This window comes from Pristiophorus japonicus, chromosome 9 (assembly GCF_044704955.1).
Source record: "Pristiophorus japonicus isolate sPriJap1 chromosome 9, sPriJap1.hap1, whole genome shotgun sequence".
Taxonomy (NCBI): domain Eukaryota; kingdom Metazoa; phylum Chordata; class Chondrichthyes; family Pristiophoridae; genus Pristiophorus; species Pristiophorus japonicus.
The window spans coordinates 132,624,763-132,650,482 of NC_091985.1; the positions used below are offsets into that span (position 1 = coordinate 132,624,763).

The window sequence follows — 25,720 nt, forward strand, 5'->3', positions numbered from 1 at the left end:
ATAAAACAAGGATAACATTCATCAGGAAAGAAAGAAATGCTGGAAGTATGCAGCACAAGCAAAGAGAATGGAAAAGAAAAGAGGCATGTTAAAATTCTAGACCTTTTGTCTGCACAGGGAACTGAAAGATATGCAAGCTTCTATCTCCATCTATCTATCTATCTATTTATGTATCTCCATCTCGCTCATCTCTCACTATGTATCTCTCTCTCTCCCTCTCTATCCATCTCCATCTCTCTCCATCTCTGTATCCCTATCACTTGAGCTATCTCATCCCTATCACCCTATCTCTCCCCATCTCTATCTCTGTGTCTCCATTTCTTCTCAATCTTCCTCGCTGTCATGCTCCACCTTGCAGTCAACAAGCTCCCCGCTGAAGTGGAACTAAACTACAGAACCAGTGGGAAGCTGTTTAACCTACGCCGCCTCCAGGCCAGGTCCAAGATCACCCCAACCTCTGTTGTTGAGCTGCAGTATGCGGACGACACCTGCACACATTCTGAGGCTGAACTCCAGGATATAGTCAACGTATTTACTAAGGCACACGAAAGCATGGGCCTTACGCTATACATCCATAAGACAAAAGTCCTCCAGCAGCCTGTCATCGCCGCACAGCACTGCCCCCCAGTCATCAAGATCCACGGCACGGCTCTCGACAAAGTGGACCATTTCCCATATCTCGGGAGCCCCTTATCAACAAAAGCAGTCATTGACAACGAGATCCAACACCGCCTCCAGTGCGCCAGTACAGCCTTCGGCCGCCTGAGGAAAAGAGTGTTCGAAGACCAGGCCCTCAAATCTACTACCAAGCTCATGGTCTACAGGGTTGTAGTAATACCCGCCCTCCTGTATGGCTCAGAGGCATGGACCATGTACAGAAGACACCACGTCACTGGAGATATATCACCAACGATGTCTCCGCAAGATCCTACAAATCCCCTGGGAGGACAGGTGCACCAACATCGGTGTTCTCGTCCAGGCTAACATCCCTAGCATTGAAGCACTGACCACACTCAATCAGCTTCGCTGGGCAGGTCACATAGTTAGTATGCCAGACATGAGACTCCCAAAGCAAGTGCTCAATGCGGAGCTCCTTCACAGCAAACGAGCCAAAGGTGGGCAGAGGAAACATTACAAGGCCACCCTCAAAGCCTCCCTGATAAAGTGCGACGTCACCACTGACACCTGAGAGTCCCTAGCCAAAGGCCGCCCTAAGTGGAGAAAGTGCATCCTGGAGGGCGTTGAGCACTTTGAGTCTCAACACTGAGCGCATGCAGAAATCAAGCGCAGGCAGCAGAAAGAGCGTGCGGCAAACTAGTCCCACCCACCCCTTCCTTCAACGATTATCTGTTCCACCTGTGACAGAATCTGTGGCTCTGGTATTGGACTGTTCAGCCACCTGAGGACTCACTTCAGGAGTGGAAGCAAGTCTTCCTCGATTCCGAGGGACTGCCTATGATGATGATGGTCTCCATTTCTCCATCTATGCAAACCTCGTTATAGAACTGAGCAAAACAAAGAGGGTGGGAGTGGGAAGAATAAATGGTAAAAGTTAAGAATCAGGTATGCGGATTCCTCTCACAAAAAGGCAGTTAATGGGTTTGCGAAATGTGTTCACCTTCACAAGTTCAAATTTCCTAGGTATACAAAGCAAAGGCTTCCTTTAGCCTATGCATGGATCCAGGACCAAGTTATGTGTGGGTTTGGGGCAAAAAGAATAAATGATTGCAGGGAATTCCTGTCTTACATGGTGGGCCCATCAATGAGCACCCTGGAGGGGAATCAGCCTGACAACAGTCACATCTTTTTACCAAAATCCCCATATACAGACCTGCATGAAGCTGTTGGCAATGAGTAAGCCTGACATGAGGCACTGTAATTTCGCGACAACTAGAGTGCCATGGTTGCTGGCACATTGCAAGCTTAAGGAAAATCTTCATTGTATAAATTATGATGAAACTCAGATTTGGAAAGGCAGTTTTGCTGGAAGACATTAACTGAAGACGAATACTCCTATTCCTATATCCAGAGTTTGATGCCTGCTGTCACTGGACTATATCCAGAGTTCAGTGCCTGCTGTCACTGGACTATATCCAGAATTTGGTGCCTGGTGTCACTGGATTGCAGCGAGTCAAGCTAATGCTTTAGAAACTCCACACCTCCAAATGTTAGAAACTACCACATGTGAAGAGCTCTTGGTATCTGTTGTCCCCATAGCGAGGGCACAAACTCTTAGTTGGAAGTGATTGAATGATCAACGAATGATCAATGCTCTTGGGGGAAGAAGCGAGAACAGCGAGAAGATAAGCAGTGTTTCTTTGTTGTAGAGGTTCCATAATAACAAGCCTGGCAATGGAACCCAACCCCCTGTAGCAAACTCAGTAATTTAATACCTGAGCCAGAACACTAGGTGATTGTCCAGCTAACCTGGCAGCTGGAGGGGAGGACACTCATTTGGCTGTAGATAACGCTGCAAGTTAATGCCCTAATGGTGGGCCTGGCTGGACAAGCAGCAGGAAGTTTCTATGCTGTACAATTCTTGTTGCTTAAAATTCCAGCAATACTCCTGCACGCATTTAGGGGTCCTTAAGCCTTGGCCAGAGACTTGAGCACAAAATCTAGACTGACACTCCAGTGCAGTGCTGAGGGAATGCTGCACTATCAAAGGTGCTGTCTTTCGGATGAAACCGCGGCCCCGTCTGCTTCTCAGATGGACAGGGGAATAAAATGGAACTATTTGAAGAAGAGCAGGGAAGTTCTCCCCAGTGTCCTGACAAATGTTTATCCCTCAACCAACATCACTAACACAGATTAGTTGGTCATTATCACATTGCTATCTGTGGAACCTTGCTGTGCGCAAATTGGCTGCTGTGCTTCCTACATTACAACAGTGACTACACTGTACTTAATTGGCTGTAAAGCATTTTTGGATGTCCTGAGGTTGTGAAAGGCACAATATAAATGTAAGTATTTCTTTTCTTTATTTCTCTTACCAACCTGCACCTTCTGGGGAGTCAGACAAACAGAAACTCTGGCCATGTGGATTTCTCACTTGCTTTGGAGGCTCTTAAACATGAATCTCTACAGATGCCAGATATTTGTCAGTCCAAAAAAATTCTTAGTATAGTAACACAGGCATGAGAATACCTTCAATCCATCTAGCCCACCTATCCACAGTATTCCCTGAGTGCATTTCTAATAACCCTGAGTCCCAGCATCTAAATGCAGGAACTGAAAACAGAAAAATCTGCCAGCACATAGAGACAGGAATTTCCCTTGACCGGTCAACAATCTAAAAGTTAAAGCAACATATTTTTTAAATAACCCCATGGTTTCCACTTCAAAAGTTAACTAGTTGTTTTCTTTGATATGCTATAATAGCAACATTTTCAGCTATTCTTTCCTCCATATTAAAAGGCAGCCGTATATTCATTAAAATTACATTTAATCAGAACTGAGAATCTTTCATTGTCTCTCCAACAGCCCACTGCCATAATGTAAAATTCCCCACAAATCTTTGTAAATCGACTACAATAGCAAATGGCAAACTAATACTGAACTTCAAAAGGGAGGATTAACCTCGACTTTGAAACAAATAAATTTCTTACATTTCAACTGTTTTACTTGGTGATAGTATAGAACACAAAACTTCATAAAACTTGCTGGGCTGAATTTTCCTGCCTTTGGTGGACTAACCGTGAAGCAGGAATATCACCCACTAATGAGAATCCACTGCTAATCTGTTGCAGTTTTGTCCCAGGACAGTCATTTGCTTTGCTCAATACTACCACGCCTGATAAATTTACCGCCACTGGGAGGGAGGAAAATACAGTTAGGCAGCTAGTTAAAGGGGCAGCGTCATTTTTTTTTGTTGCAAGGATGGCTGAAGCAGCAGCACCCTCAGGGGTGTCAGCAGCCGAAAGGGCTCCCAGGTTGTCGGACGCATCCGTGGTGGTCCTTTTGGCAGATGTCAAAGCCAGAAGAGCAAGGTTATTGGGCATTAAGGGCACAAACCCCAAAAGAGGGTGGTGCAGGCTATCTGAATGGAGCTGGCAGAGACAGTTAATGCTACTACCATCACCCCATGAACTGCCACACAGTGCAAAAGAGATTTAATAGCCTCACAAAAGTAGCTAAGGCAAATCTATGCACTCTTGCCAAAGGGGTGTACGTGCACAAGCCTTTGAAGGTGGCAGGACAAGATGAGAAAGCAGGCTGTTAAAAAAGGCATACAGGATCCTTGCTTTATAAATAGAGGCATAGAGTACAAAAGCATGAAAGTTATGCTAAACCTTTATAAAACACCGATTAGGCTTCAGCTAGAGTATTATAGCCAATTCTGGGTTCCACACTTTAGGATGGATTTCAAAGCCATAGAGAGGGTGCTGAGAAGAACTAGAATTTACTAGAATAATAACCAGAGATGAAGGACTACATGGGTTGATCTCCTTCAAGCAGAGTGGATTAAGGGGAGCTTTGATAAAGGTGTTCCAAATCATGAGGGATTTTGCTAGAGTAAATAAGGAGAAACTGTTCCCAGTGGTAGAAGGGTCGGTAACTCGAGGGCTCAGATTTAAGGTAAATGACAAAACAACCAGAGGCAACATGAGGAAAATATATTTATGCAGCGAGTTGCTATGATTTGGAATGCACTACCTGAAAGGGTGATGGAAACAGATTCAAACTAACTTTCCAAAATGAATTGGATAAATATTTAAAGGGGAAAACTTTACAGGACGATGGAGAAAGAGCAGGCGAGTGGGACTAACTGGATAGCTCTTTCAAAGAGCCAACACAAGTCCAATGGGCTGAATGGCCTCCGTCTGTGCTGAATTATTCAATGGTTCTAAAAGCCTTCAACCACTCAGATACCTCTCACATTCTATCTCTATCAGCATGGGGGCATCAGAGGAGTTTGATTCTGCAAGACAACCTCTGCAAACACTCGAGAATCTTTTTTAACCAAAATCACTCTGACAACCCGTGCAGCCCGCTACAAGGCTACTGTTAGTCTTCAAGGACGCTTGATTTAAAAGGGACAATTGACCTCCACATCTCATTATCATGGGATGCATGTCCTCATGTGGAGGAAAAGTGTCTATGCCATTCCCGTGCTCTTTCATCTTCTCTCTCTGAAAAGGAAAAGATGGACGACAACCAGCTACAAAGAAATACAAAAGAGGAACAGCAAAACCTGAGCACACATGAAGAGCAGGCACACATAGTGTGGGCAAGCAGACAGGAGAAGTAGAGGATGAAAATGAGAAGCTAGAGCCTGATTTCACCTACTGAGGTGGGCCCAGTGTGGATGAGGCAGGTGGCGGACTGCCACCCCGATCCCGGCTCCATCCCGCTCTGTGAGAAGAATCTTCCATTGATGGGGCTTGTTCCGCCCATTCTGCGAGGTTCCCGGAAGCGGGTCTGATGACATCATTTGATGACAGGTCACCAACAGGTTTCCTTAAAGGGACCATGCCCTCATTGATTTTGACAGTTGTGCTCTCAGCCTTCTACAGCATTGAGGTGCTGCAAACACTGACGAGCACTGCACACCAGGTGCACGGCTGCACTCAGACTCTCCCATGACTCCCTCCAGATGCTTATGGAGGAATTCACAGCACGCAGATAGGTTATCTTTCCTTCCCATAGGCGGAAGAGACCTACCCAGGACACTACACAGCCTGGTTGCACATTGCACAGGAGGGCACAAGCAGGGATGTTGTCAGGAGGACCTGACAACAGTAGCGCAAACCTTTCAATGATCTCAGTAGATCACGAAAGGTTACTACAAAGCCACACTCAACCTCATCCTGCTGTGCCACTCATCACATCCTCATCACTCTGCTTTCACTACCCTACTCCTGCATATCCTTACTCACACCAATTTACCTTGCACCTCCACCATGAGTGTGAAAAGAATGCCTTGGACATTGCAGGGATGCTTTATGGTGCTGGTGTGGGATGGTGCCATGTGGCAGCCAGGGTGTAGAGCATCAAGTGAAGTAAATCTGGCCATGGTGAGGACAGCCCTGGCCTCCTGGACAGCAATGTGGTCATGTGTTGATGCCCTGTTTCCTGTGCAGCATCAGGTGATTGCAGAGCAGACTGGTGTTGTTGTTGGTGTACCTAGTGATGTTGGTGTTGGGGCTGATCGTGGTGGGATTTTAAGGAGCAAGATGAGATGTTTTCAAGGGCACCAATGCTGATGGAATAGATGGCAGCAGAAGTTGAGATGACAGAAGCGATATCAATGGTGAGAGTAGTTGCTGCAAGGAGGTGACAGTGGATAGAGAGTTTACTTCCAAAAGTTGAAAAGTGTATTCCAAATCTTGAAAGTTCCAGCTTCTAAAACTGGAAAGTGAACAGCTGTGAAATGGTAGCTTTTATACCACTTTTGCAGCCGTCACCTATTCAGAAGAATGGGGAGTCATTGAAAACCCGACCTACTTACCTGACGTGATCTCCGAGCACTGTAAAACTTGTCAAAGCGCTGGAAAAATGGTAAGTACATGGTTAAATGCTATTTAAGTATCTTTTACAAGCTCTTAACTATCTCAATTGGCTCGCCTGTCACTTGGTGTCAGGTCTATAAAGCACAGGCACTTGGGAAACTGACATGGAGATGGGTTGACAGCGGGCTCCCGACCCGCTATCAGTCTTTATATTTTGACAGCAGATCCGCCTCCAAACCCACCCTCTGAGTGCCAGCAAAATCTCAGCCCAAGGAGTGGGGGGCGGGGGCGGGGGGAGGAAGAGTGCAGAGTGCCTTTCCTCCTCAAAGGAGAAACAACACTTTTCTCACTCTGTTTGTCCAAGTCTCTCACTAAATCTCCTTTCTTTTCTTTATCTCCCCCAATGGCTCTCACACAATTTTACCAGCTCTGCGAGTGCGGGTTTGGAGGCGGGCCCGCTGTCAAAATGGCCGAGATTGACAGCGGGGCAGGATCCTGCTCTAACCCCGCCTCCTCGTCAGTTTCCAAAGTGTTGGGTCTGGCTACGGTTCACAGACCCAACACCAAGTGGCGGACCAGCCAATTAAGATCATTAAGAGGTAGTTTACAGGTATTTAAAACTAATTTTACCAGGTTCTTACCATTTTGCCAAGTTTTTCAACAGCTTCCCGTCGCTCGGGCTTCATGTCAGGTACATGCGTCGGGTTCTCAGTGACTCTCCTTTGCTTTGACTAGTTGACAGCTGCAGAAGTGGTATAAAAGCTACCATTTCACTTTCCAATCTCAGAATTTGGAAGCAAATTTTGAGTTTTATGCAGGTTGGAAGTGTCTGCAGTGAACTCTCTATCCACTGTCACCTTCTTGGAGCAACCTCTCTCACCATTGACAGATCACTTCTGCCATCTCAACTTCAGCTGTGATCTATTCCAGCAGCATCGGTGTCCTTGAAAAAATCCCACCTTGGTCCTCAGAATACCACCACAATCAGCCCCAACACCAACATCACTAAACACACCAGCATCACCATCAACCTTCTCCGCAATCACCTGATGCTGCACAGGACACAGGGTACCAGCACCCGACCATATTGCTGCCTGGGCTGCCAGAGACGGCCTCACTGTGGCCACATTTACTTCACTTGACGCTGTACACCCTGGCTGCCACATTATGCACCAGGTTGGTACCAACCTACACCAGCACTATAAGGCATCCCTGCAACGACCAAGCAATTCCTTTCACACTCAGATTTTCAGGGGGATAAGCTTTATGTCTCACCATTCACTACAACTCATCAAGCCATTTCCAAAGGTTCACACAAATCTGTCCAAGAACGCAAAGTGTTCAAAATAAAGATTTCAATGTTTGATAACAAATTAGCAGAAACTCTACATGAACATTAGCTAAAAGACCCAAATGTCTACCCTTGTGTGTTGTTAGTTGATATGATTGGACAAGGATGTGGGTGAGGTGTGGCTAGTGAGATGGGGATGTGATAATGTAGATAGAAAGGCATGGGTGGAGGTGCAAGGCAAGTTGGTGTGCGTAAGGATGTGCTGGAGTAGGGTAGGGCAGAGTGATGGGGATGTGATGAGAGGCACAGCAGGATGAGGTTGAGTGTGGCTTTGCAGTAACAGCTCGTGATCTACTGAGATCATGGAAAGATTTGCGCCACTATAGCCAGCTGCTCCTTACGACAGTCCTTGCGTGTGCCCTCCTGTGCAATGTGCAACCAGACTACACTGGTGTCCTGGGGAGGTCTTTTCCGCCCATAGGAAGAGAAGAGAACCTCCCTGCATGCTGTGTCTCCCTCCATAAGCATCTGGAGGGAGTCATGGGAGAGCCTGGGTGCAGCCGTGCACCTCTGTGCAGTCATTGTCAGTGTTTGCAGCACCTCAATGCTGCAGAACACTGACAGCACAACTGTCAAAATCAATGTGGTCAAGGTCCCTTTAAGGAAATTGGCTGATGAAGCATCAAATGACATCATCAGACCCGCTTGCTTCAATTGGTTTGAAACCTCACAGGGCGGGCTTAACAAGCCCCATCAACAGAAGATTGTTCATACAGTGCGGCCTGGAGCCAGGAGCGACTTCGCTACCCGCCACATACCCCGGCCGACCCGGTCTCACCACGGTTGGCGAGATCGCGGTTGTTCTGTGATATTAGCCAATGCTGTGTTTGCTGACACAGTAATGGTCAATTCAAATTGTGAAGTGCTTTGAAACATTGACATAAAAAAGCTTTAAAAAAAAGTAGCAAAATTAATTTTTCTAATCATGGATATGAAAGAAACTTATTTCTGTCCACTGCGAGCTCATAACTATTTTAACCCAACATTCTAGGATTTAACCCAACATTCTCGGATTTCAATTTCTTTGCATTAGTACTTTCATCCTGTGTGGATTTGTAAGGGCTACAAACTTCCAAAATCCCATGCCTGATTGTGGGACTGCTATATTACTGTTGGTATGTTTGTTTTAGCATAGTACTATTGCTGAGGGAACTTCTAGTTTTGAGACCATTTCAGTGAAATTACTATTACTGGTGCTTTCCTGACCTTTTCATGTCTGAGATCGCAGCAATTGAAATAAAAAGATGCCTGTTGCCACTTATGACAGCAGATGCCATAGCAGAATATTAACAAGTCAAGTAACTTCATTTAATTTTAAAATTGCTGTGTTGAAGAGTTTCATTATAGTTTTTAATTGCCTACTTGACATTAAAAGAATGAAAATTATAATTCACCAAAATTCTCAAACAACCTTCAACTGGCAGAGCATGAAAACACAATTTTAGTCAGGCTTTACAACATGGCACCAAATTTCCTCGGTGTAAGTCAAGTGTGCACAATTCACACTGGCCCAAATTAATCTCCACTGAACTTGACTGCTTTTCAGGGTTCAACTCATTTAAATGCAATAAGCTCTTTTTGAAGTCCTGACCTGCGGAGATGTTCTCACAAGAACTGATAGGACCACAGTGGATGCATCCCTTGTAACATTTGCCACATCTTAGTATTTGCTAGATACCCAGCAGATCAGCAGCATGAGGCTGTTTCAGCAACTGGTACAGAATGTGGTAGGAAAAACACAACCTAAGCTATTTTACCTTCAGCGACATCAACACCAACACTAATAAAGGCTGTTCAGCTTACACTGCCACCTGCAGATACCCCTATAAAAATATTTAAAATAATTCAAATCCTAATTTGTTGATCTTGTAAACATTTGGAAGAAGTGTGACATTACCACTCACCCCTTCAATGCCAGAAAATATAAAACACTTCACGGTGCTCATCTTTAAGGTTACATTTAACTTAATAAAATTGCAGAAAAGGACACATAAATGATCTTAAAGTGAATTCAAAACAATGATGAGCATGTAAGTACAATACTGCAATATACTCGGGGCAAGTTTGGCTTTGAGCCAATCAGGAAATTGAACTGGTTAGATGACGGTTCAAGTTTCTGCTAAAATGAATTTGTATAATCACAAATATAAAATCTACTGATAACCAGCACAATCTGTCAGCGTAATAAAATGTAATTTTTTAAAATCTTTGCATTAAAAAATATTTCTTGATGTGTTTAAGAGTGGTAACCTGGTGTAGTTTTATTAATGCAGCTGGAAATAGGTCTATAACAAAAAAGAGCTTTTTAATAAGAGTGTCCAGTCCTCCACCTGCAAGTAATGACTTAAAAAATTATAATGAATCATTTATTCGTTTCATTGGTGTAACTAATCAGATTCTTAGTAAATTAAACAATTTTTAAGACGTTAAAATATGCCTACTAGTGTCTGCACGCCTAAGAAAACCAACTTAATTTGAAGAGCCCCCAAGAATGGCTGCAAAGATGCGCAATCGGCAGAAACTCGCCATGCACATTATTTCAAGATATGAGCATGGACAGTTTTATGGGCGGGGCCGGCTTTGGGTAAAATGATTTTTAAAGATCACAGAAACTCAACTTACTCTCGACATAACTTGTGTTTAAAATTCCCTGATCTTTTGTGCTGGTTTGGCCAATTCACCTAGATTGCGCTGATAAAATTAGCACAAACTAGTGGAAACTCTACCTGTTTGTTAGTATTAGCTCTTATCCTGAGATAAACAAGAGCAATAACATACATTTCTAAAGTGCAGGACATGAATCCCAGCAGCCCTAAAAGTAAGTGAATAATGCACTCAAGCCACAGGCCTGCTGCACTGAAGATTCTGTAACTTGGAGTTGCTCCCCCACCCTGCTCCCCGCCCCCCAGCCTAAATGAAATATCCTGACTGCCCTTTGAGCAACCTCCAATCTTAAAGTGCAGCATAGCAATATCCAGCAGTGAGATTGCATGGGAAATTTTCATTCCAGGCAGATGTACAGTAGAATCCTCACAAAATGCCGCGAGAAGCTCCTCTCAGCCCCACCAAAATAAATAAATAACTTACTGGGCTCTTCTTCAAATGGACTGCCAGCTGAAACTCTGCAGAGCATGCAAGACCAGACCTGGGAGTGTAGGAACAGCACTTTGTGTAACTGCGGTGCTGTTAAAGGCGCCGCATATCTACTGAATGGCTGCTCATTACAAGCAGGTCTCCGCAATGCTGACCCTGAGGCTACTGAATGGCTAAAGCACGAATAATGTCTACCCAAGCCTCATGATACTTTGTAATAGGAGAGCGCTAGAAAGAGCAGTGTACAGTAAGAGGAGTGTGTTACAAGGAGCAGTGTCCAGTGATAGTTCAGGATACATGCTTAAAAAAGAATGCTGCAGTTCAATATGGCTTAGCAACTGTTACCTCTTCTGATAACCTATTTTTAAAAATTGCTTACCGAACAATGACTATGTCTGGATGAATGCGTTCGAGTTTGTCAAATGCGTCATGGGTTGCTTTCTTCTGTAAGAGAATAAAAATCAATATAAGATTCGCTAACAATCTCCTGTGAGAGGATTTATTTTTTAATCCATATTTTTGCATTTATCAGCCATCCATAGCATTAAAAATTTCAATGGCGTCACACATTCGAGCAATAAAATGAATTTATTTTAATACAACAGTTACTACAAGTAACTTGAAAAGTACTTTATTGGCTGTGAAGTGTTATGGAACATCCTGAGGATGTGAAAGATGCAAGTTCTTTATTGCTTTCTTTAAGATACCAATGTTCAACCATGCTGACTGGCTTAACTTAACTAAATCTGAACCAGCCAAAAGCAACATTATTCACTAGATAGATAGAAAAGGCTTAGCAATCAAATCATATAATATTTTTGAAAGCTACCATACAAGAACTACTGTTATAAAATCAACTAATTAAATCGCTCAAAACATTTTTGCTCTAATTTCTTTCAGCTTTTTGACTCATTTAATATATACACCTGAAAATTAAGTTTATAACAGAATAAACACGTTGAAAGATTCTCCAAGAAGTCATGCTAGTTAGCCATAAGCCAATTTAGTTCATTTTAGAAATCCTGTAATAACCTTCTCCTGTACAAGTCTGCCTCTATCTTTGAGTTTTTGGCAGGGTTAATATAAGATTCTCAGTACCAGCAGTGCTTACTCGGGATTTCTTGATCTGCAATCAGTTTGTAGGTTGGGACAATTAGAAAGCTGTCATTTTTATGCTTGGAAAAATGTAATTCTTCGTAGATGTAATAAACAAACAAGCTAATCCAACTGAGGAGTTTGTGCAATAGGATTTCATTTCTGAAATCTCCACTTGCAAAATAAATAGTTAGTCTACAATTCAGTAAAATCAACTAGTGGGCAGTGTTTAGCCTGCTAATGTAGATCCTGCTTGTATTGGGCTTTTGGGGGCATTTTGAGTAGCAATTTTAATGGATTTGTTTGGAATTGGGTTTGTGATTGCACTGAATAAACTATAATTCTTTTCTGCTCAAGCAAGTTATCTATTCCTAATTAGCACAAATTCTCGACTTTCTTTATTTCAGAAGCAAACTTGCTTCTTCCCACCTTGTAGCCTTGTATGCCTCCTGAATTCCTAGCCTCAGGCTGATGCCGATCCACCACAGGTCACAGACACTACCCGTCCTTGCAACAATCAGAGTAGAATGCAGGTAGTCTGCAGTATTAATAAATGCCATCAACATAATTATTATGTCAGGCAGAGCTCAATAATATTCAAAAAATATAACCAAAACTTGAACCCAGTATTAAAAATTAAATTTTTAATAAACAGAGCAATTGCATTTTAAGCAAATATTGCAAATCCATTCTGGAAGATAGAGCATATATATAGAATTACATAGAATTTACAGCGCAGAATATGTATATATACTGAGAAGGAGGTGGTTTGGGGAAGAATGAACAAAATTAACACCCTAAGCAACTTTTGTAAAATGCCAAGGAAATACTATTAGTGTTATCATAATTATTATTAGTCATTCCAATGATATATATTGTTTCAATAAATTTTCTCTATTACAGTAATGGGCAAACCACTATTGAGTTAAGACTGCAGTGTGACTGCAGCAAATATCAGAAACCATTCTCCTAGTTCTTGGGCAACACCGCAGCAAATATTACATATAATGTGTATTTACTTACCACTTACAAAGTGTGCATCAGATGCAAATAATTTTGTTCTTTCCTCTCCAAAACATCTTGTTCTTAGTTATTTCTATCATAAAAAATTACCCTCTCCCCTATTTGCTCAAGATGCAATTGCTTTATTCATTTTGTTAATCTTCACTCCTCCTTCCCCAGAGTATCATTCCCTCAGTATTGCACTGAAATGTCAACCTACATTATGTTGATTTTAAAGCTGTAGAATCTGATTTTTAATACACATTTTGTAATTTGGAACAAATTCCTCCACTTTTGGAGTATCTGCCAGCAATGCCACTAATTAAGGAAATAATTAGCTGTCGCCAGCATGATCCTAATTCAGGCCGAGCTCTCTGATGGGTTGAAACAAAGAAACCAATCAGGATGGGAGGGCTGTGGCCACTGAAACTGCTGTGTAAAATTGAGGATTCAGAGAGAATAGCACTAAAGCACGTATCACTGACTGTACATCTCTCTGTGCTTATGAATGAAGTGCTGGCTTATCAGCACAAGATTTTCAGTCAGTGCAATAACCAACCAAGACTACCATGACTTTGTCCATGGAAGGAAGTGACAAAGATAATGCGATCCCTATGCAGTACTGCTGGTTCTGGTCTTATTCAAACAATCCATACACCTGCATGTAAATGAGCAGACCTCGCCTTGGAAGACAAGCTCATCTCACTGGCATATCTGTCTGGCATTCCCAATGAATTTCTCATCATCTGCCAGGAGAGCTGGCGGGGGGGTGGGCAGCGGAAGCAGTGGGGAGGGGGGGGGAGGAGAAACGCATTATCATCCAGTAAAGGGCCTGCAGGCAGCTTGTAGAGAGCACTGGCAGCTTTTCCTGGAGGGGAGGCGATAGTCAAGAGGGAAAGAGAGAAAGAGAAGGGGACACAGAAGCTCCTGTTCCAATATCCATGAGCGCTCATGTTCCCATGGCTCAAATATGCCTTGCTCTCAGCACTGCAATTGCTCCTCAGATACACTGGGACCTGCTCGGTGCCTCAGAGAACCTTGCAGAAATCTGCTCCCCATAATGCAGAAGATGCCTGCTATAGCATATCTGTCCTAGTGTGGCAATGCTGCGTCTGAAATGAAGAGAACAATAAGGGAAGTGCAGCATAAATGCAATAAGTAAACCAAGGAAAGAGGTTTCAATGGAAACTGTACTCTGTGCTCTAAGGCAGCATTTTTAGTTCAGCCAGCAGGGTTAGAAAAGTCCTATTGCCAAAGCCACAGCTCACTAATTCGCTATGTCTAAGGCAAAAAAAATTAATGAAGCTCAACGGCATTGGGTTCAGCATTTTATGAATGGATAAGCATTATAAGCTAAGGAGATAATCATCATGAGCACAAAGCTGAGCACTTTGTGCATAAATAGAACAAGGCAAAAATTAAATTGGATGGGCAGCTAAGGTTTTTATTTCTTTATATGTACTATGCAACATTGTAAGTGTCACAATGGAGCCTTATGAGAATCTGCAGGAGAGAAGAAATGTGCAGTGTAATCTGTGTACCATAATACTCACGACGTTCATTTGGCTCATTGCCATAGAATAGAGTCAGGAGCTGGTATTGGCCATTAGTGCAAGAAATGCCTTAGAAGAGAGAGCATGCTTGAGCCTACACCACTCACTAGAGTTAATTCCCAAAGATGGGGAAGGCATTGTCAATCACAAGGAGTTATATCTTTGCATAGCAATGGTGTCTAATAAGAGGACAGTAATCACATTCAGCCTTCAGAAGCAGACAGGTCTCTAATCTATGTCAATGTATTACTGTGATCCCAAGTACAATGTACCAGGTATGCCGCAGCTTCTTGTTCCCCTGGTCCTCTTCCAGCAGCTGAATGTGGTACCCTGGGGCCACAGGAGCCTGGAGTGAAGAGGTGGACATACTCACACCACAGTCACCCTCGATGTCACATTCTTATGGAAACTTCTCAGTCCTAGGAGCAGAAAGAACCTCACTTTCTCAGCAAGAGAACATTTCACACGGTGAGGGATGGATCGAGGGCAGTCTTTAGATAGGTTGGCAGGATTTCTGTGGCATTCCATATCACCTGCTGCCACTTTTATGTTGGGGACACGAGTTGAAGGCTGCTGCTCAGCTTCCTTGGCATACAGGATGTTCGAATATGTCATTGAGGAAAAGTTACTTGCCTCTATGAAATATAGTTTGCATCTAGTTACTAGCTGATCTCATGACACCATTTAGAGAAGAACATGAGAGTTCTTTTGGTGTGCTGGCCAACATTTAGCCTTCAACCAACATCACTAAACAGATTATCTGGTTATTTATCGCATTGGCCCATAATTTGTGGTCAGTGGTGAAACAAAAGTATTGGTCAATGGCCCCGTGGAAAATTGCCTGCAAAGAACTCGTGATCTCTGTGGTGAGAAATTTGTTTTAGTCGACATGTAGTTGAGATCAGTGTTATTTTGTGGGAATTTCATAGCACAAGCTACTACTGTGAGATCAACAGGCTGTCTAAGCAGTCAATCACAATGCAGAATTCTCACAGAAAGGAAACCAGGAAGTGAAGAAGTTCCTTTTATTCTGACTTTTTAAAAATGTGAGAGAGCAAAACAAAGATTGGGGCGTTCACATGGGGAAAAGGTAAACCTGAAGTAAATGTGAACAAACTTTTTAAAAAATATTACTTTTTTGAAAAAAGTTTCTTAAAAATTGTAATTTTCAATGGATAAATGTGACACTCCACAAAATTTAAATTAGTTTGTCAGGGCCATAACGTTTGTCGAGCAGTCAATAAGCTATTTAAATCCCAGTTACACCTAATTCAACAACATTTAATGGGGCATCCAACAGCGATATTACCGCAGAAAAACCCAAGTTTTCGTTAGTTTCACTCATTTCACTGATTCCCGGCTATGGGGGTGGGGGGCCAGTGGGGTGAACAGTGTAGCCAGTTTCGGAGCAGTGAATGACTGACCACAACTTCAGGATTTCCGGGTTAGGATCCGCATGTGCTAAATCCTGAAGTCGCAGTCAGTTTCAAAGGGGTAATAACAGTGAATTCCGGGCCATTATTTTTTGTGGGGTTTTGTTGTACAAAAATTGGTTGACACATTTGCTTACATTATAACAGTGACGACATTTCAAAAGTATGTCATTTGCTGTGAAACGCTTTGGCACATAGTGTGGATATGAAAGGTGCTATACAAATGCAATTTCATTTTTACTTTTTTGGGGGTGCCAGAATGCAAAAGAAAAGCTGTCAAGGTCAGCAGTGACTCTACTCTGGGACAGCCTACATTGAAACAGGTAACAAAATCATTGCTCAAAATTTCAAAACACTGCTCACCATGCACTTTGCTTTTGGCATGTGTCTCATGCAGTTGACTGCAGTGGCAAATAGTGTCATGCATCAAGGAAAATGAGGGTAGCCAAACACTCCCAAAGCCATGCATCGAGCCCGATATCTTTGCTGAACAGATAGCGAACAGTGGATTGTCACAGGAAACAACAATTACGGCAGCTCCCACAATACTGGGCATTAGCATGGAGGATGTCCAGATTGACATCACACATTATACTGCACATTGAAAGAGTAAGATCATTTTCTATTTTTTAGGCCAATGCTCAGCTTAATAGAGCCTGAATAGGTAAATACGTGCAATTAATGATGCCCTGAACACTTGAAAAACTAGCAATCGCAAAGAAGCTTTGTTGCCTGGATCTCTGCCACCACAGCTCACTGCCGAGGTGCTTGTAACAGCTGCATGGCTTAACACAGTCTCGGTGACTTTTTGCATCCATTGGTGTACTAAGAAACAGCTCATTGCAGTCAAATCCTGTGGTGTATGTAGCACACAAATCACTGACTCCATACGGTCTGGTGTAAGTCTAACTGCTGTGACCCTCGTCCTTTATTGTTCAGCTCCAGAGTGCCTCCCAGGTGTGGTGGTCACCCTTATATAGTCCTTCTTACAGGTACTACCAGGGTTTCCCACTGCAGCGCCCTCTGTGGTGTGGCATAGTACTTACATTACATTTAAGGTACTGGGACGATACACACATCATTACATAACATCACCTTCCCCCCCCCCCACCTGGACGCAGGACAATGATACACACATCATTGCATAACATCACACTTGTCCAACGGAAGGCAGGTGGGCATAGACAGTGCGTTAGTATGGTACATATTATCTGGTACATTAACTGGTTATTGACTGGTAGCGGAACCTTGATTTCCTTGTTAACCGTTATCATTAATTGTACTTTATCCATTATTTTACACAAATACAGTGGCCATTCAGCATAAAAAAAAGTAATTCTTAATATAAATTCACTATCTCACATTAACATTGCTCATTTTAGACTCGCTCTGCCAAGCAGAAATCCTTTGTGGGGACCACCTCTTTGTAAGGCCCTTTAAAGACTCCCGGGTGCATTTCCTCTTTAAGGCGCCATCTTTGATGCAGGAGGATTCCGCGAGGCTTCTCCTTGGGCGCCGCCATCTTTGATGCTCTGCAGCTCCGACACAATGCCGCCGCCATCTTCTTCTCCGCCGCTCCGGATGCCCTCCGCCGCCGCAGCCTCTGCTCCCCTCCGCTGCCACCTGACTTGCCGCCTCTCCTGCGACCGCCGTGGTCTCTCCAGCGGCCGCACTTGCCGCGTCCCCCGCGGCCTCCGTAGCGGCCTCCCCTGCTGCTGCCATGGCCGCCGACCGACGCTAACAGCTCCTCAGCGGGGCCTCTTCCTCTGCAGGGCCTTTCCGAACCGCCGGCCCCTGGATCCCTCAGCACCCCTCCCGCAGCGCCCCGCCGGCTCAACCCCCACCCCCCCTTGGGCCCCTCTGTGCAGGGCTGCTTGCCTGTGGGGGCTGGGGCTGCAGGGTCTCTGTGTGAGGTCCAGGCCTGGGACTTGCCTGTGGGGGGATTGAGGCTGCAGCTCCAGCTCGGTCGGCGCTGCTCTCTGGGGACCCGGGGCACGGCAGCACCCCGGGGAGCAGCAGCCTGTGGAGGAATGAAGTCTTCCCAGCTCCCACGGACCGTCCCCATCCACCTCTGGCCGAGGAGTGTCGGCCCATCGCCTGCAACGACCCACAGAGGTAAAGCGTGTGTCTCGTCCCGGTGGGATACCTGCACCATCGCTCTGCCGAGAACAGGTATCAGTTTCCTGATGTAGGTACGCAGCTTCGCTGTGACCGGGACCAGCTTGGGTCGTGCAGCTGGGTTAATCCACAGTTTATCAAAAGTTCTCCGACTCATCAACGACGGACCCGAGCCCGTGTCCACTTCCATACTCACTGGGACTCCGTTGATTTTTACTTCACTTATCACTGGGAGCGAATCGTCGGTGCACGTATACAGTCCAAACACCTCATCTTCTCCTACCTGCTCCTCGCTGAACAGTGGATCATCTCCCATCTCCTCAGCCACATGGTGAGTCCGATTTCCTTTACACATACGCTGAAGGTGGCCTTTAACATGGCAGGTATTGCACATGTACTCCGCAAACCTGCACCGGTGAGCCCCATAGCTTCCTCCACAGCGCCAGCATGGTGCTGCTTGATTGGCTCCCCTCGGCGGACTCTGAGCTCCAGGATCCCGAGGTCCGTGTTCTCTGCCCCGGGCAGAGCCACGTTCTGCAGTTTTGTCCGTGGTGGGCGCTATCCTGTGGACAGTGCCTGCCGGGTTCGAGACTATGTGGATTATTTGCTTGGTGTTGCAAGTCGAGGTCATATATGCCCGGCTGATGGCGATGGTCTTTGTCAGAGTGACTGTGGGTTCCGTGGCCAGCAGCTTGTGAAGGAGGCCCTCGTGGCCAATCCCCATGACGAAAACGTCCCGCAAAGCCTCGTCAAGGTGTGTCCCAAAATCATACGGCGCCGCGAGTCTCCTGAGGTCCGCAGCATATTTGGTGATATCCTGGCCCTCAGGTCTGCAGTGATGGTAAAATTTGTATCTGGCCGTGAGGATGCTCTCCTTCGGTTTTAACTGGTCACGAATGAATTCAGTCAGCGCCTCGTATGACTTGTCCCTGGCGTTCCCAGGTGCCAGCAAATTCCTGACGAGACAGTAAACCTCATCTCCACAACTGGAGAGCAATATCGCCTTACGCTTCTCTCTCATTGCGTATGTGTCCTCCATCAGGTCATTTGCTGTGAAGTAGTACTCGAGCCTTTCCGTAAAGGCCTCCCAATCATTGCCCACGGTAAAATCCTTTAGCGAGCCCAGAGTAGCCATGGTTGCGTAGAGTTCGTCCGCTTCCTCGTCGCCAATGTGGTGTATGTAGCACACAAATCACTGACTCCACACGGTCTGGTGTAAGTCTAACTGCTGTGACCCTCGTCCTTTATTGTTCAGCTCCAGAGTGCCTCCCAGGTGTGGTGGTCACCCTTATATAGTCCTTCTTACAGGTACTACCAGGGTTTCCCACCGCAGCGCCCTCTGTGGTGTGGCATAGTACTTACATTACATTTAAGGTACTGGGACGATACACACATCATTACATAACAAATCCCATGTGGCAACTTGGAAGGACGCTAAAGCAATAAAATTCACGATTGTGGCCACTTTAAAAGCTACAGGCAGAACTGAGCTCACAGCAGATTCTCTCTCCAGTTGAGGTGCAAGAAGATGGCACAAGTCAGTAAGTAACCATCTCCCTGGGTAACTGCAGGCATTGTATGCACTGTTCTGTAGTCATATCCAAATAGTTGGTCCTGAGATGGTCTTTGTGCATGTACGATGTCAGTGGCTTTGAGGGTTCTGTGCACCCTCTGTTTTCTGTGCCAATATATGAACTACATTGCAATACTCAATGTGTAAACTCCTGTTATTTCAACTCTGTTTCACACTAAGGGGGTGATTTTAACCTAACCCGCCAGGGGGGAAATCAGTTCTACACCCCGCCCAATATTACTCTCCGTTGACTTCAATAGAGAGTAAAATCGGGCGGGGTGTAAAACCAGCGTTGCACCCGATCCGGTCAGTATTAAGTTAAAATTGCCCGATAAGGACAGACAGAAACTATGGCATTTAAATAGAATGCAGCAGCAGTGGAACCAGTCGTTAAAGAAACAAGTTTTAATTGGTCTTAAAAAGCTTGTTATGAGCAATAAAAAAGTAATCACTACTAATTTTAGTTTCAGCTTGGAGCCAATGGAGGTATCCAATTTATGTTGGCACTTTCACCTCAATTTTCAATGCTTGCTGCTGGACTTTGTACATAAGGCAGTGGACACCAAGTCAAAAATTCAGCAGAGAAACAAACCCCGGGTTTGGCATGATGTCGCAAATAGATCCGAGTGATTATACACGGCACTGAATACAAAAGCAAGGAGTGATGCTGAATCTGTATAAGACATTGAAAGGGTCATTTGCCTTTTTGGACACCCCATAACGGAAAGGATGTTGGAGTCTTGGAAATATGTAACAAAGATTAGGTAGATTGAGAGGGGATGAGAGGATACAGTTATGATGAAAAACTGCGAGAAGAATAAGGGAAGACCTTAAAGAAGTGCTCATCATTACGAAATGGGTGGGGAAGACAAACAATGTTGTATTATTTCCACTGGTCGATGAATTGATAACAAGGAGGTATAAGTTTAAAATTATTGCTGAGAGAGAGATTAGGAACAACATTTTGACTTCAAGCTTTATTCAAATATGGAATACATTACTGCAGTTATTTAAGAGGGAGTTAGATAGACAATGAAAAATATTAAATGGTCCAGAGAATGAGTAGGAAAATGGAATTAGAGCATGTTGTGAAGTTAGCAATGGCATAAACATAATGGGCTGAAATTGCCTCCTTCTGTGCTTAAATTTCTATGATTCTATAATGAAACCAATTATCCGGAATAAATTTAACAACTACAGGTGCAGCATCGAAAATCCAGAGTTCCAGAACCCGGAATGTTTCGGAATCCGGAACGATCGATGGCAGAGTCGTCTGGAATCCGTGAAATGTTCCGGAATCCGGACCCACCGATCTCGGGGCCCCATCACTGCCTGACCTTGGGCCTTGCCTCACCACCACTCGCCTCGCCCCGCTCGCCGCTGCTGCCCCTACCTCGGGACCTCCTCGCCGGCCTGCCTGAACACCTCCTTCACAGTGGGGCCCTGCCCGACGACCTCATCGACGGGGCCGGTAGCCTGAACGGCAACTCGGCAGGGACCCCCCTCTCCTTCTGACATTCCAAAATCCAGAAATACCCAAACCTGGGCTCGGGTGTTTCCGGATTCGTGACATCAGAAAGAAGATCGAAAGCCCGGAATCTGGAATAGCCTCGGGTTCCGGATTCTCGACACTGCACCTGTACCTGTATGATAATAGTCTGACAACATGTTCCAGCAACTTCCGTTCTGCCACTCTAACTTAGCCAGAAGTACGAATAAAACCCCCTTTACGCATGTAAATGGCGTTTGTGCAGCATTTCTGGCTAAGTTACGGTACAAGAAAGGAAGCAGCTCAAGGAAACCCCTGGCCATGGTTTCAGAAGGGAAAGATCCTGTCTGACCAACATTCTTGACTTTTATGAAAAAGTGACCTCCCAAGCTGACTGTGGAAATCCGATCTGACTGGTACATGGTACTCTGCCTTGCCTTCCAAAGACCATTTGACAAAGTTCTGCATAAAAAACCATGGGGGTAATTTTAACCTCACCCGCCCAGTGGGAAGCTGAAGGAATTGGGTTAGCCGCCCGCTCAAGGGAGAGTAAAATTGGGCGGGTGTAAAATGGGAGGCTGACCCAACCCTGTCAGCTTCTCACTGCGTAAGTTAGGTTAAAATGAACCTCTATTATTCAAGGTAATAGCAGTAGGGACTCAGGGCAAGATCTGGAAATGGATAAGGCTGAACAGATATTTTTTTACAAGAATTACATCAAGGTGGGGTTCCCAGTGATCAGTGCTGGAATCATGATTAATGTAAATTGGAAACAATGATTTAGATTCAGAAGCTCAATGTAAATTGGTTAAATATGTGTCCCATATTAAACTAAGTAGTAATTGAATCTGAGGCAGCAGCTCAGAAACTAAAGAACAAGTTAGGCAAAATATGAATTTGCACTCTCAATGCCATGGATGTTATAATGGAAGGACTGTTGCGGGTGAAATTGCCCCACGCCCCATTTGGAGGCAGTAACCTTCCGGGGCCAGGACATTTATCGCCCGGCCTGGAAGTTCCGCCCTGGCGCAGAATTTGCTCCTCAACGGAGCCGGAGTAATATCGAAGGCGCTCCACGTCTGTGGAGGGGTGCTCCCGGGGCGGTAGAGCTGCGCATGCTGCAGTCCCTTTGGCGACTGCCACTGGGCCACCAGGGACACCCTCAATCGGGCCAACAGCCCAACATCTAAAATGGAGTGCCGAGCTGTAGGATGGCAGCCCGGTTGAAGCAAGGACCGCCATTGTCGGGTCGACAGAAGTCAGCCAACAGAAAAATATGGCGGCCCAGGGCGCAAATGGCCTCACCTTTAATGGGCACCCCAGCGGCAGATATCCGAAGCAGCTGGTGACATTGGGTGGCACCATCCTCGCTGCCCGCGGGGCAATTTCCCCCACAGAGTGCAAAAGGTTCAGCGCCCACGCCGATGATATCATCGCTGTGCGTGCGCCAGCCCGGGGGTATGACACTACCGGCACAAACCTCCGGCCCAATTTCCCCGAGGCGCTATCGACCCCTTCCCCCAGGTGCTAACCTTGTTACGCCCCATTAGCTATCCCCGAAGGCACTAATAGGGCTTTAAAAAAGGGCAATTTTGCCTTTGTCGTGCCTTTCTGGATTGAAGGGCTGATTAGCCTTTCTCATCTATATTTAACTTGTGCGGACAGCACCATTTTGAAATCTTGGTCCACTGGTTATGAGAAATTTGGAGTACTTTGTCACTCCAAAAGAAAGACAAAAGTATAATTTGGGCACTGCAATGACCTGCAAGGTCAGACTTCAGTGTACTATTAGCTAAAAAAAAAACATTCTTTGGCACTCGTTTTCAGTCAATATGAACCACAATGAATAGGATATAAAGTTATATTTTTCAGTCACAATGGCTCAGATCTGTATCACTTTGGCATCGAGCGCAATCTTCCTCCAGGCCTTTTGAATTACTCTACCAGTCTCACCAAAAATGAGCCATAACTTCATTTCAATATTATAATCTATTAAAATGGATAAATGTCCTAGCCCAAGATACGATCATGCGAAGTAAAGTTCTGAGAGTGGGAGGCTTTTCGTCTTATTTTCTAGTTTTTTTGTATGTTTTACTTGTGTCCATTTTTATGACATTTTTCTTCATCTGTGTTTTTTCTTTTTCCAACAGAGTGTAATGTTCATGTGGAACGTAAAATAGCCAATTTTTCAGAAATCTAACTGCAACTGAATCTTTCACAAGACCTCAGCAGAACAACATAAGCTGATTGAGCTGGGAGGCATAGGCCAGCTCCTAGTCATGAAAAAGGTGTGGGAGCCCTTAAAATACAAACTTTCAATAGCGCTGGGAGACTGGAAAGGCATCTAAATGAATAGTCTTGTGGCAGTCGCCAAGTCAAGCTAAAATTACCAGCAGGAGTTAAGCTCTAAAGTGCTCAAAAGCAGTATTTCATAGTTGATGTAATACAAGATGAGAGAAAGCATAACAGGGAGTAAATCAAGCACCAGAGCTGGACAGCCCATGCCAAGCCATAACTGCAGGCTTCCGCACACAATATCTGGCCTGACTGCAGCTCTCGGTTCATGCAGAATATGCGCCACGATATTGAGATGAAATACACTAACAGCTAATGTGCTGCTCACATATGTTTCAAACAGGTGAATGATACATAGGCCAGACTCTCGTCTGCTTTCACACTGAATAACAATGGCTGTTCAATGTCACATTGCTGCATTTCATAAAGTACAGGGGTCATGGATGGTAACCAACCTCTAGCCCATCTTGTATGCCCGTAAGAGATCATACAAGTAGATTGCATGACAATGATTTTATCTCTGAAACTCTTTGAAGATGCAAGCAATGATAGAATTCTAAGGTCTTGGTAGGGCTCAGAAGCAAACTAACAGATTTAAAGGCAAAAGCAAAATACTGTGGATACTGGAAATCTGAAATAAAAACAAAAAATGCTGGAAATACTCAGCAGGTCAGGCAGCATCTGTGATTGAAAGATAACACCTTGTGGCATACATCTTCGGACCATCTACCTCGAACCATCTACTTTACCGTAACAGTTTCATTTGGGCTCAAGTTGTGCGGGTATTGTACACAATGCAGATACAGGTCGCCACCTGTGGCCAGGCATGCTGCACTCTGGGAAAGGTGCCCTGGAGTAACAAATGTAGCAATTTTCCTCACAGCAATCCACAGTCACTTCCCTAGCCATCAAACAGATCGGTCATGTGCTGTGCCACTTCATCATTTGCTACACTCTGTTTTCTTCCGCAACTTATTTTCCCTTCTCATTGTGGTTTGCCAGCCATGTCTTTAGGCAAGGCTGAAAATACATTCAAAATATTTGCAATGGCTTAAATTTTGGCTGCAACCCTTTGAGGGCTGTCCACATTTGCAATTTTCTGCCCCCACCCCACTTTAATGAGCTGCCTGCAGAAGGCCCAATATGGGATGGTCCATCGTGAACAAGTAATTAGGGATGACTGTGAAAATCTTGCGAGTTAGCAAGGCACGGCATTAGTGAGCGCTAAGCTTACTGCTTTGGAAAATCCACCCAAAGCAGTTTTGTGGAAGCAGAGGAAAAAAAGGAGAGTTTATTGTTTAAAATAAAATAAGTTTGCAAGTTTTAAAATAGGAGTTTAAATAAACAATATAGGAATAAGAAATAATAATACAAAAGAAAAGTTGAAACCTTGCCACATACCCGGAAAGGTTGAGATCATAGTGAAAAAGAGACAAAAGGAAAAATAGAAGTCTAAAAAACAATTTTATAATAGAAGATAAAGACTATGGGCCCACTATTTATAGGGAGAGCACAGTAGTGCAAGGAAAATCCAGCAAGGCCAGGGACACAGTGGTCCTGCCGAATGTAATGGTGGGAACTAATTAGAATTTATTTCTTGCCTTTCCCGCCTGACAGCCGGCCAAATTGGCAGGCTGACCGGCTGTTAGGCAGGAAAACCAGTGGCAGGTGGATGCATCCAGGAATCATTGTGGACTGTCCCCGGCAATTGGGAGGGAGTAGGGAGTGAGAGATCGGGGCACCGGGTTGGGGAGTAGGGGAAGTGGGGGGGGAAAGAGGTCGCCGATCGCGGTAGGGAAGACTTTACTCAGCAGCCCCCACCTCCATTTTGTTGCTGGGTTTCCCCAGTCCTGGGAAACCAGGCCAGCAAATGTTACATTTTAATCAGGCTCCCACTTTCACCATGCGAAAGGATGCCGCTCGCCGCTGACCTTGAAGATTTCTGGGGCTCTAGCTCGTAGATTTCCTCATTCCTGATGTCAGTTTCTATTTGGTACCATTTACAGTGTTTCTGTGATATCCAGCAACAGGGCAAGCAGCAGACAGGCTGATCAACCAATCAGATTGAATAATTCTCACAGACAGCAAAGCAGGAAGTAAAAAGTAGGGAATATAAATCACATCCATATCATTGTACAGAAAGCGAAATAAAGATTGGGATAGGCACATGAAGTTAAGGGAGAAATGTAAATATCAGAACAAAAGCTTTCAAAAAATTATTTTATTAAAACTCTCATTTTTAAATGTTCTTCCGGGGAACTGAGAC

At 44.6% G+C, this 25,720-nt stretch overlaps 1 protein-coding gene across 1 annotated transcript in view; it reads right to left on the minus strand.

The window, feature by feature from the left end:
• plcb4a (phospholipase C, beta 4a) overlaps nucleotides 1–25,720 on the minus strand; it is a 600,847-nt gene that overhangs the window by 420,167 nt on the left and 154,960 nt on the right. The window contains exon 2 of the mRNA XM_070889861.1: nucleotides 11,276–11,340. The gene's annotated coding sequence lies outside the window, so the exon portion shown is untranslated. The remainder of the gene's footprint in view (nucleotides 1–11,275; nucleotides 11,341–25,720) is intronic.